The following is a 12,453-nucleotide window of genomic DNA, read 5'->3' as shown; positions in this document are numbered from 1 at the left end:
AGCTCATTGAGGAAAGATGTTGCTACAGACTGTAGTGCCTCCTGTAGCCAGGCACTGAACCAGTCAATGGTGCAGCAGTTGACCAGTGAGGGGACCTGCCTAAGGCGAGCCCAGGACACTTCCCCTACTGGACTGTAGATGGAGACAGAGAACAGAGGTCTTGAGATGCAAGAACCGGTTTACTGTATGCGCCAAGCTGAAATATCATGGGATATATTTCTAACAAATGAGACAACAGACAAAAAAAATCTAGTTCTACACTAAAACTCGGAATTGAACCGTTTTTGTATAGTGTACCTGTAGCAGTGAAACACCAATACATGTATTAATATCAAAAGTAAACCTCATGCAGAGAACAGTGTGGATGTTGCTGCGGACTCTCTTGACATAGGCTGCCATGAGGTTAGCTTTTGTGGGCTGCTGGGCCATGTCCTGAACCACAGGTTTTATGGCAGTCAGGATACGTTCCAGCTCCTCAGAAGTATAAAGATTTGGCACATCGCCTGAGTTCAGGATGTTATTCACATCCTCCAGGAAAGATTCATTCTTAATCTGAAAACCAGCAGGTAAGACAGAAGAAATGTGTTAAAGACTTGGACAACAAGCTGTTGTGTGTTTGCCAATAGTGTCGAGTGATTTTCTTGCAGATAAATCTTTTTGGAACGTAGGAACATTTCTAAAGGATCATGTGAAACTGAGGACTGGAGAAAAGGCTGCTGAAAATTCAGCTTTGCCATCACAGGAATAAATTACATTTTAAAAATACATTCAAATGGAAACCAGTTATTTTAAATTGTAACAATATTTGACAATATTACCATGTTTGCTGTTTTTTTGATCAAATAAAAACAACCTTAGTGAGTGTAAAGGCGGTCGCACACTGGACGAGAAGTACAGCGACATCTTTTTAAAAAATCAGAATATTTAAAATCTAGTAAATAATGTGAAAATGTTCATAATCTGTGATCTCACCTGTGTATCCACAAACGGGAACGTGATTTGCACATTCCTCAAACCAGCCTTTAGCATGATGCTTTTGATGTCCTCTTTCCACTCTAGAAGTCCATAGTTCTTGGAGAGTTCAGTCTGGAAGCACTCATATGCAGCCCTGACAAATAAGGACAGTCACAATCAGAAAATCTGTGTTCAGCAATGAAGCCAAAGATGAGGTCTTTAATTTGTTGTATCACTTATGGACGGTTTCCAAATGGACATATGAATGAATGACTTAATGTTCAATATGATGCTGGGATATAATGTCAGGAGTCAGACTGTAATCATTTCTTTGTGGGTGGCCATGTATAGAGACATCTTTGAGTCAATGATCAAACGTAATAACTAAAGTTTAATATCTGGCTAGTGTCTACTTTCAAATGTTGCCCCATTAAACACATTCTAGCAATAACTTTGAAAAAAAAAATCTAGATTTCTTTGTGTATAAATATTGTGTCTATTGTAAAATTATGTATTTGTATTATATGTCACAGCTTATTAGATGTGTTCAACTAGCTGGTATTGATATTGAACGTTGCTGGCATATGTGTTCCAGGCATGACATAATAATTATTTTCAGTTCTACATGGGTGGCAGATCAAAACGTTTACAGGCAAGAATCACTTTAACAAAAGTATTGATGTCAAAAATGTTAAGGTTTAAATACAGTTTCAATTCGGTGGGTCAGTATAACTACTGGTTTTGATCAAATAAAGCCTTATTCAACTGACTCTCATTAGTGATGCTAATTATATTTTATGGGTTCTGCATGATAACTCTTCCGCTCTCACATGTGTGTGGCAAGCCTGGTAAGGGACTGGCGTCCACTGCCACCAACTCCTAACAGCAAAGCTTTCCCCAGGGGCTGGCGCAGGATACGGCTGATACGACACCAGCTTCATCTTAGTGGTGCTGGTCTGGTTATAATCATCCATGTACTCCTCCATTACACGGGCCAGCTGTATTAGCGGATACAGAACAAAACTTAAAAAAAAAAACTTTGATTTAAAAAACCAATTGTGTGCTGCTAAATACTTGCCAAAGCAAGCAATATGGCAAAAAAATAAAGAGGCTACATTTTAACAAAGAGTGGCTGCCCACACAAAAGCCTGATCCAGGGTTATTATCTTTAAAAGAAAATGACTTGAAATAAAATAAACATGAACTGAAATTAATTATACTGTATATATCAAAAAATCTACTTATTTTATTTCAGCTAGCTGGCAAGGCAACATTTCAAATTTTTGTTTAAAGTTCTAAAACAGTTACAGTAAAGAACCTAAAATTAAAGCAAAACAAAAAAAACACTATATAGACACATCTAAACAAAATTATAATAATAATAAAAATGAAAAAAAAAAAATCAAAACCTTTAAAATTTTAATGAAAACAGAAAACACAAATAAAATCTAATTCAAACTATCAACAAAAACTCTAATAGTATATCACCTAAAATAAAATAACACTGCTCTGATCTTTCAGAAATGTAATATCCGCACAATTTGAGGTATCACTGATATGTGAAGCAAGCATGTAACCAAATCAATACAAAACTGTAAAATCCAATAGTTTACCTTACTTAGATTTAATTAGTAATCTTTACTTTGTTGTTATACTTACTAGATTTTATTAAGTTACAGCTACGTTCAAGGCAAATAAAACAATTGACTTACTGTTTTGAGTGACACTTACTTAAAATATTCAAGTAGCCACAAAGGAACCAATGACATTAATAAAGCAGTGAGAGGCAGCAGTGCACTAATATGTTGCTAATGTGCAACAGAACGATAGAAGAAGAAGAAAAGAAAATGAGTCTTAATAGACTTTTCACCCATTTCCTCAATGTCAGCAGTTATCTTTCACTAGTTGCATTCACTCGTTTCCCAGTCATCATGAATGTTGAATTTTCAATACAACTGAAATATTTGCGAGAACATCACATAAGCTAACTTCATATTCAATTCATGTTGATTTTCCTCAAATATCTTTGATTTTTTTTATGCACCATTATAGTGATTAGCATTCCCTTTGGTTGGGCACTTGGAACTTTGTTTATGTTACTATAATGATCTTTCTGTTAATACAGCAATGCATTGTGAAGGCAGAGTAATTTGGCTTCAAGGGAAGAAAAGTATTATATAGGTTGTTTTTAGATAGTGATTTATCTTCTAATTAAATTCATGTGTTATTATTTTATTGTGCTTCTGTTAGTCATTTAACTTTTGCAAAGTTTATTTTTCATAAATATCTTAAGAAGTTTAAAATTGGGTTCATATAATCCTTAAACAGTGTGTGGCAATATGCTGAAGTCACACACAGACTTAAACATTCAGCAATTGAACAGCAACAATGGTAACAATTCAATTTCATTTATTTATATTAACTGTAACAATAACCATTTTATTCGCTCTTTTTGTTGTGCTACTTCTGACACAAGAAAGCAAATAAAATTGGCAAATAAAATCAACAACTGTAAAACGAAGCAACTGCATAATTTATTCATGCCGCAATGCACTCTGGGAGTCAGTGAGTAGCTATACTAAGTCATGAGTAAACCTAAATGAAAGGATCAAGTACCCCCTACAGTTCTTTTTTAGTTACTAGAACTCTTGTGTAAGTAAACTATACTAACTAAGCATTTGTCAGTACAACATACTATTCCTATTTCACTTTACTTTTTCACTGCTTTTTTTAAGTAAGCCCAACTAATTAGATTTTACAGTGAAGGCAGAATAAGCCCAATTTACTTTTTCTCTATCTTCAATCAGCCGGTAGACGTTGACAACCCCAGGGAACATGAAGTCCCCATATAAGACTGGCTGGTATGGAACAATCTCAATCTTGCACCCAAACTCCTGTATGTGAGTGTGGAGGAGTTGGTCAAACCACTTCCTGTCCTCATCACTGACCAGTCGATGCTGGAACACCCTGCAGCTCTCATGATACCAAAGCTGCAATAGCTGTATTTTATTCTGAGTAAACAGAGATGACACAAAAGATTTTATGAAGATTTGAATAGATAAAACATGAAATATCTAAAAAAAAGACTTTAATGATGGTACCTCTATTTTCCCAGCCTCTGCCATCAGGATGCCCTGGAAGACTTTTGAGAGGTCCCTCAGGTTGAACGTATAGTGGGATTTAGCAGGTGTGGGTAGAAGAGCAGAGGTAATAGTGGCGTACACCCTGATGGTTGTATCCACTAGTGGCTCATTGAACGGTTTAATTTCTGGAATTTTCTCTAGAAATCACAGATACAAAATGAGCTTGTGTGAGAAAATCCATTTTGCGAGTGTGACATATACAGTACATCAATATAAGCTCAATGTTGACATTAAACTTTGACTCATTCCAGAAATACATTAGTAACTTATATTAAAATATATATAAATCTCAATAAGAAATTTGACATTTAGTGATTTATCTCTCTCTTCATTCTCTCTGTCTATCTTTTTGTTTCTCTCCCTGTGTCAAGCTTACTGCCTGGGTCCTTTTTACTCATATTTCCATCTGTAAAAAAAATAAATAAAATAAACAAATCAAAACATCAATAACATCATTTAAAATGTTACCAAAGCTTATGACAGATGTTTCCTGTTGAAAACCCACATTGAAATACATTCATATCTAGATGCCCACATGATGACTGTCACTCACCCATCCAGCTCCCCAGGATGGTGGAAAAGATCTTCTTCTTGCTGATGTCCTCCATTTCAGTGAAGGACAGGAAGTTGAAGTGGCGTGTGAAGCGTTGAGTGATGGGGTTCCTGCCGCCACCAGGAGGGCCCATGGCACACGCAAAGTTTATGTCAACAATGTTTTTTAAGGTGCCTGTTAAACACCGAGGATGAATCAGAGTTTGTACAAAGTATTTTTGTGCACTATCATTCAGGAATGCTGCTTAATATGTTTGTGGAAACCATGGACTCTTTGATTAACAGAATGACCAAAACAACATAATTTATGTGAAATAGAAACCTTTCTGTCGCTTTTGCTCACTTTAATGCATCTTTGTTGAATAAAAGCATTAATTTCTTTAAAAAAAACAGATCAACCCAACTTTTTAAACACACACACACACACACACACACACACACACACACACACACAAAATTCAGTTTAACCATGAATAGATTAGTTTAACCACTGTAATACTAAAAAGTTCTCTGACCTCTCGTGGGATGAAGGGCTGAATGAAACAGTCCAGCAGTTTGAGCAGAAAGCAGGCAAGATTGCTGTCCATGGAGGAGATCACCTCCTTCACTGATTTTCTGACAAATTTGATGGAGTCCTGAGGCAACACACCTCAAAACCTTGCTAGACAATGAACCACATAACTTACATTATGTTTACTTTTATTTGATCACCAGATTTTGATCAACAGACACAGGCTATAGACCACTTAATTCAATTTATATTTAAAAATAAAAATATGTAAAACACTACAGGACCAATCACCTGTAAGAATCTTGGGAAGATAGAGTTGAGTTGATCTGTGTAGAGCTGAAACGTGTCAGGAATGGTGCGGAGCCAACATTCTGTGAATGGAATCAGACCCAGAATACTGGGCTCAAGATACACCATGCCACAGCGAGAAACCATGGCAGGAGATGCCACTGCCAAATCCTGCACATCAAACATCATAGTCATCACCCGAGGGCCAAAACATTGTCAGAAAAACACAGAAAATTATTATAGTTACACAAAGGAGGTACAACACAGAGAGGCAAATAGTGGCCATTAACAGAAATTATCATATGTCAGAGAGTTTGATGATCTCTCCAGAACTTAGACACAGTTTCTTGTTGTCATCCAGAACCGTGTTCATGTTCTCGATCCATACAGCATCCACAGGTCCATCAAACATGTACCACTTCTTCTCCTGGTCCATAGAGGCAGCTCCATCCCGAATGAGACAAGACAGTATATCATCTATCCTGTAATTGAACAGTGTGGGTTACTTTTAACAACCTGTAAAGTATTGTTTTTTTTTCTCAATATTTCTTTTTAAGAAATGTTTCCCTTTATTAAAGGGAAAGTTCACCCAAAAATGAAAATTACCCCATGATTTACTCACCCTCAAGTCATCCTATGAGTATATGACTTTCTTCTTTCAGACAAATACAATCTAAGTTATATAAAAAAAATGTCCTGACTCTTCCAAGCTTTCACTGCCATTATAAAGCTTGAAAGAGCCAGGACATTTTTTAATATAACTTTTGTATTCGTCTGAAAGAAGAAAGCCATATACACCTAGGATGGCTTGAGGGTGAGTAAATCATGTGTAATTTAAATTTTTGGGTGAACTATCCCTTTAAGATTGGATATTATAGGTCTGCGTTTCCCAAAAGCATCGTAATCCTAAATAGATTGTAGCATCATAGCACAAGTCTCTACGATCAATTTAGTTTATGATGCTTTTGAGAAACGCAGCCTAGAACTGTCATGAGAGAGAGTCTGGGGGGGCCAGTGGGGGTGGTGCATAACCAGGAAAGGTCCGGGAACTTAAACTCAAGTCACTCAAAGCGCAACTGGAGCGCTGCCCAGAGGGGTATCAGCTACGTCAACCTGAATAGTATTGTTAATACAAAAAAATCCAGTGTGCACTCACCACTCATGAGTAAGCTGGTCAAATTCTTCATAAAGCTGCCCCATAGTGATGGATTTTGGATTAAGCACATAGGTCTGTACAGTCTCATATACTCCTCCACTAACTGAGAGTCGGCCTTTCAGGGCCGTCATTGCTGCTCCCAGGACTTCATAACACTATAAGTATTGAGTGAGAGAAAAGCAAATTCCAAAATCAGAATTTGGATTTTATTTGTTGCAGCTTGTTCATTTGTGCACTGGTTTGTGTACTAGTGAAGCTAACCTTAGTTTTCCCAGAGCCTGATGGTCCTACCAACATTAGACATGTCTGCCTACAGTGGTCTCATACAACTGAATACACTTGGTTATAAAGCCTGCAAGACAAGAAAATAAACACTAAAAATACATTTCCTAAATAATAAATTTTAGCATTTGAATTCACTTTTTTTTCCTTCAAAATACAGCATTGGAGCAAATAAACAATGATAAAGCTAATGATAATTCCACAATCATTTTGGTAAGAAAGATTATTTGGTATTGTTTTTTTCTGTTCTCTTAAAAATTATATAATTCTACGGCACTCACCATCAACATCTTTAAGGCACTTGGTTGCACAGACATTCCTGATGGACTCTTCTAGGGTGCCATAGTCTATTGGCTCTTCACGGATCTTGGGGAAGAGGTCGGACACAATGCCATTGAAGAGCTCGAGGTCGTCCTGAAGGAATTTTGGTACACTGACATAAATCATACAATCGTGGCCTAATGGTTAGAGAATCGGACTCGTAACTCAAAGGTTGTGGGTTTGAGTCTCGTACCGGCAGGGATTGTAGGTGGGGGGAGTGAATGTACAGTGCAGTTCATGGTGTGTGCGAGTGTGTTCACTGCTGTGTGTGTGCACTTTGGATGGGATAAATGCAGAGCTCTGAGTATGGGTCACCATACTTGGCCACATGTCACGTCACTTTCAATCAGTTTAGCAGCAGATGGTTTTGTATCTGTGGTGCTTAAATAAGAGATTAAACTGCAGAAAAAAAGTTCAAAAACTTTTAAAAGAACACTGCAGTGCAAACACGCATACAAATATTGTGAATCATCAAACCTCATTCATATCAGGATTTTCCCTCTTCAAGGGATAGTTCACCCAAAAATGCAAATTCTGTCATTAATTACTCACCCTCATGTCGTTTCAAACCCGTAAGACCTTCGCTCATCTTCGGAACACAAATTAAGGTATTTTTGATGGAATCTGAGAGCTGTCTGACCTTGCATAGACAGCAATACAACTAAAATGTTCCCAAGTCCAGAGAAGTAGCAAGGAGATCTGTAAAATAATCCATGTGACATCAGGGGTTCAACCGTAATTTTACAAAGCAACGAGAATACCTTTTTGCACAAAAGAAAAAAAAAAAAGACTTTATTCAACAATTCGTCTCCTCCGCATCACCCTGTAGCGCCATTTTGGAGAGTATCAGCTGGATGTAAACAGCGTATGCTGTTCTGTGTCAGCTGCATCATGCCGGATCTGTTTGTACACTTTTTGAGTATCGGTACTTTACTTGAGTATTATTTTTTCTGGGAACTTATGACTTTAACTTCACTACATTTGAAAGACAAATATTGTACTTTTCTCTCCACTACATTTCTATCAAGGTCCTCGAAGTAGAAAGTTGTTACTATGAAGCAGCTTTGAAAGTCAGTAGGGGATTTTTTTTCTTCTCTAAAACGTAACTTTTTTTTCAGACAGTTTGTCAGTAATCACTCTTGTAGGGCTACATGAAGTGATTTCCCAGCATTTTTTGAACACTGACCAGTTTTTTTCCCCCATAGGTTTTTAACATTCTAAAAGCTCTTTATTCCAAATATACTACAAGTTAGTCAGTGTATTCAGCAGGTGTAATGTATTCTAAGTTGCTTCAGAAGTATTGCAAGTACTACTACGTACAACAATAAAACTGCATTGACATAAAAAAGGAAATTTACTTTTGGTACTTAAGTACTTTTAAAAGCAAGTACTTCTGTACTTTTCCTTAAGTAAAAATCTGTCTTTACAACTTTTACTTGTAATGGAGTAATATTTGACCAGCAGTATCTGTACTTTCACTCAAGTAATGGAGTTGAGAACTTTGTCCGCCCCTGCCAGTGCTCTGATATTCCACATGGTGGCACCGTTTCTGTCACTTCTCTGCTATCCATTCCCATTAAAGGCAAAACACATAGAATAACTAGATTTTGTAAAGGCGTTACAGTTCACGCCTTAATGCCGGAGCATTTCTACATGCAGTTTCTTTGACGTTCTTAATGATTTTTAGTGATTATCTATGTCATTGATTGGGTGTTCTTGGTGGTTGCTAAGATGTTGCTAGGGAGTTTGGCGGTTGTTAGGTCAGTTACAACAGACCCACCTCCAAGTCTCTATGATATTCTGGTCTCTAGGCTTGGGTTCTTCCATATAAGCCTATGGGATTTTTTTGCCCATTTTACTGAGCATTCGTAGATAAATAATATACAGTCATTTAGTTCAGACTGTGATTAATATGGAAGTGGCAATCTAACATGTTTTGCAATAATAAAACAGTGACTGTACTTCATGTGCTTTGAGTTGCTCAGGGAGTAGTTTCATCCATTCTCTCTGCTCTATGCAGCTGGGTTTCTCAGACAGCTTTTTGCTGATGGCTTTACACTCCTTACATTCCTGAAACACACACAAAATATTATATAACAGCGATATATTCAGACTTGATAAAGATGCTTCTAGTCCTGATGAACACTGACTCACATCCTGCATCTGTTGATGTAACCTCAGAGCGAGTCGGTTCAGCACTACATCAGCGAGACTTTGCCGAATGGCCTCCATGCTGACCTCTAAGGGACCGGTGATGATAGCAGAAAGGACGGACTGATTTAAAAGTTCCATCTCCCTCAGGGGTTCCAGAACTTCCTGCTTCACTTCCTGAACGGTCTGGTTCTCCTGACTGTGCAACCTTCGAGACACAAAAATATAAGAACAATTCTTGCTCTGTAGGGTATTACAGTGTATAGTACACTGGTCTCTCAGTTCATAAAATTAAAAAAATATATATATAAAAACACTTGCAAACAATATAGTGATTTACTCTAGAAAAGTGTTGATATCTGAATTGTGGGGCGCAAGGTGGCATTCACATTCACGAGCGTAGGCTCTGAGAGGGATGATGGCCTGTTTCAGGGCCACATTGATGCTCTCCCTCAGATTCTTAACTTCAGGTTCCCACAAGCCCACTGACTCTAACACATATCCAATGATGAGCAGGTTCTTTATTACAAGCTGAGAGAATGGGAAGGAATAAAAACAGAACAATTTATAATAATTGTAATAATTTAATAAGAATTTTTACCAACCTCCAATTTATGGTCATTGATTTAGTGAAAGCTTTTCATAAAAATTATTTATGTACAGGGGATAAGATAGGGAACCTTGTCTAGTTGAGGTATGTTGTGTGTGGACAGGATTCCTTAATCAAAGAGGTTGAGAACGAAGGTCTCACAGCTCTCTAGAGGTGTGCTGTAACCAACACCAGTCTGATCAAGCACCAAATCCACTGAGAAAAGGGGTTTCTTTTTTGGCCTGAATAAAATAATGTTGGCTATGTTACATATAATATAAAACAATGGCACTCAACTGATCTTATTTAGATCTTGTTTCTCAACTTTTGACTCCAAGGCTACTTACTCTTTGTCTAGGAGAGTATCTGAAGCTGCTATCAATGTTTTTTAGCATTAAAAAAATGAGTACATCAATATAACTAAATGTAATTAAAATAATTCATTAAGACTTGCGAGTTCACCTAGGCCCCCTAGTGGGCCCTGACGCCCTGGTTGAGAACCACCGATTTAGATTTTATAATTGAAAGAAAATAAATTTAATATAAAGCAACATCAAACAATCATATAAGCATATTTAAGAAGCCGTAACCAGGATTATGAGAATTCACATACTTGTATGGGCTGTTTATGAGATCAGGGCCCCAGGTCAGATCTCTGGGGCAGTGTAGGACATTGTGGCAAACATCGAGCAATAATTGGGCTAAGCTGGCCAGGGAGTCCTACACCAGGAACATGAGTGAGTCCTGCTGAATGCTGCGTATCAGCACCATCAGATGACACAGTTTAGACGTGGTAAACATGCCAGTTGGACAGAGACAGATTGTACCAGTCACGACTTCCATGCAGACTAGACGAAATCTCAGTGCATAAAGCGTTCAACCATGACTCTTGTAGAAACAATTGGACCTGAAGAAAGACAGAGAGCGTATGATGACACAGCAGCACATTTGTATGTATATGTGTGCAGGTGACAGTTTGTATACCTGTGCATGTTATCAAACTCCTCCAAGCTAAGTGACTTTGTGAAGCTGACATGGAACAGGTTCATTTTTGCCACCCTGTTGCACTCTTCTCTCACTATAGACAGCACAGTGATCACCTCAGGCTTAGTGAGCAGAGTATTAAAGACAAAAGCTGCACGGTTCTTTTCAAAAGGATAGTCAGGGACTGACACAAGGCCTAGGAGGAAAGGAGACAGCAAGTTGTGGGTGGGCCCTTAAAATAAATCAACATTAAATCCCAGACAGTCTGAAAGGCTCCTTTCTTTTGATGTCCATCTCTCTACCTTTCTCAGGAACTTTCTCGGGTTCTTTTCGAGGAAGTGTGATGTGGAGGAACTCATCTGGGTTTTCCTGTACCACCTTATCAAAGCACATCTGGTTCATAGTGCGAATGTACTCCAAATGAAGCTCTTCCTCTAGTTCCTTCACACACTCCTGTAGCCTGTATAGACATGCATTTATTGAAAAACAAACTAATACTTACTCTACTGTACACCGGTACCTGAAATTAACTTTTTTAAGAGGCAATATATTGTCTGCAGATGCACAAAATTCATATTTTATGTAAAACCCCTGTATATTCAGGAATAAAATCTAACAAAATAAACTACCGTTCAACAGTTTGGGGTTGGTAAGATTCATTAATGTCTTTAAAACAGTATCTTATGCTCACCAAGGCTGCGGTTACTTGATCGAAACAACAGTAAAACAGTAATACTCTGAAATATTATTGCATAAAAAAAAAAAATGGTTTAATATATTTTAGCATATAGTTTATTCCAAAGAAGGCAAAGCTGAACTTTCAACAATCATTACTCCAGTCTTCACTGTCACATGATGAATAGAAAGTTCAAAAGAACATCTTTTTTTTTTTTTTTTAAGAGGCAATATATTGTCTGCAGATGCACAAAATTCATATTTTATGTAAAACCCCTGTATATTCAGGAATAAAATCTAACAAAATAAACTACCGTTCAACAGTTTGGGGTTGGTAAGATTCATTAATGTCTTTAAAACAGTATCTTATGCTCACCAAGGCTGCGGTTACTTGATCGAAACAACAGTAAAACAGTAATACTCTGAAATATTATTGCATAAAAAAAAAAAAATGGTTTAATATATTTTAGCATATAGTTTATTCCAAAGAAGGCAAAGCTGAACTTTCAACAATCATTACTCCAGTCTTCACTGTCACATGATGAATAGAAAGTTCAAAAGAACATCTTTTTTTTTAAAATAGAAACAAATTTGTAACATTATAAATGTTTTTACGGTCATTGTTGAAAAGAAAATCTTACTGACCCCTATTTTTTGAAAGGTAGTGTGTAAAACGTATCATTACTGGGTGTTTTTGGTATTCATATTTAAATTTGTATCTAATTTTAACAGTCTTTATTCTGACAATTACCTATATTGAAAAGTAAATTTATACTTAATCCTATTATCATTTGAATTTTTCTCACTGTTTATTTATCTCTCTGTTTTTTGCCGTAACTAGGATTTA

The 12,453-nt window shown here is 37.0% G+C and overlaps 1 pseudogene; it reads right to left on the bottom strand.

Annotated features, from left to right (window-relative positions):
• Nucleotides 1-12,453, bottom strand: part of LOC107551778 (dynein heavy chain 1, axonemal-like) — a 32,876-nt pseudogene that overhangs the window by 18,456 nt on the left and 1,967 nt on the right.

Source organism: Sinocyclocheilus grahami, unplaced genomic scaffold (genome assembly GCF_001515645.1).
Source record: "Sinocyclocheilus grahami isolate Dianchi unplaced genomic scaffold, SAMN03320097.WGS_v1.1 scaffold433.1, whole genome shotgun sequence".
NCBI lineage: Eukaryota > Metazoa > Chordata > Actinopteri > Cypriniformes > Cyprinidae > Sinocyclocheilus > Sinocyclocheilus grahami.
Note: the sequence above shows the minus strand (reverse complement) of the source record. Positions and strands in the feature narration are given on the sequence as shown.